The following is an 868-nucleotide window of genomic DNA, read 5'->3' as shown; positions in this document are numbered from 1 at the left end:
TTACAGGTAAAATTTTAAGGAATTTCAAGACAGCAAGGTGTATTCCTGACTCATGTTCTTTTCCCACACTACCATTAAAACTCTCCACATTTTAACCCTTTGGCCCTTGGTTCTACACAAAGAAAAGATACCCAGGTCCCTTTAATCTTTTGAGCATAAAGCAATTAGCTGATGGCATTTCTCCACACCCAGAAAATCCCCAAGAAAAAAAAGGTAAACTAAATTTAAATTTTAATATTTCAAAAATTTCCTAAGGTAGTCAAACAATAAAACATTTCACCAGTTCCAAGTGCTATATTTCCTATATTGTCACTCTCTTCCCTCTTTAGACTTCACTGTAGCAGGAGAACAAAGTCAAAAGGTGTGTCTCCCTCAATGCTTGCTCATCCTTCCCTTGTTATGTACATCTGAATTTTTCAAAAAAGCAAAGCTGGAAATAAACTCCAGGAAAATCTATTAACAAGTGTTAATTTTTTAAAGAATATTCCTCAAATAATGTCTTCTGAAGAGCTTGACCAGCAAAGAAAGAGAAAGATGAAAGGAGAAAAGGGAGAGAAGAAGGAAGGAAAAAAATAGGGAGAAAAGAGGAATATAGAGGAAGGAGGGAATTAAAAGATAAAGAAGTGGAGTGAGAAAGAGGGAGAGAAGATGGGGTAAAGAGGAGAGGAGAGAAGAAAAGGAGGAGTGAAAGAGGAGGAAAAGAAGAGGAAGGGAGAGAGCAGAAAAACAACATGGAGGAGAGAGAGCAAAAGGAGAAAAAGAAGAACAGAAGAGAGGGGAGGAAAGAAAGGAAGAAATTAAAGAGAGATTAAGAGGGGGAAAAAAAAAAAACAAGGAAATAGGCAAGGGGAGAAAGAAGGCCAGCAGA

Source organism: Suncus etruscus, chromosome 16 (genome assembly GCF_024139225.1).
Source record: "Suncus etruscus isolate mSunEtr1 chromosome 16, mSunEtr1.pri.cur, whole genome shotgun sequence".
Classification (NCBI taxonomy): Eukaryota; Metazoa; Chordata; class Mammalia; order Eulipotyphla; family Soricidae; genus Suncus; species Suncus etruscus.
The sequence above is the reverse complement of the archived record's forward strand: the minus strand, read 5'-3'. Positions refer to the sequence as shown.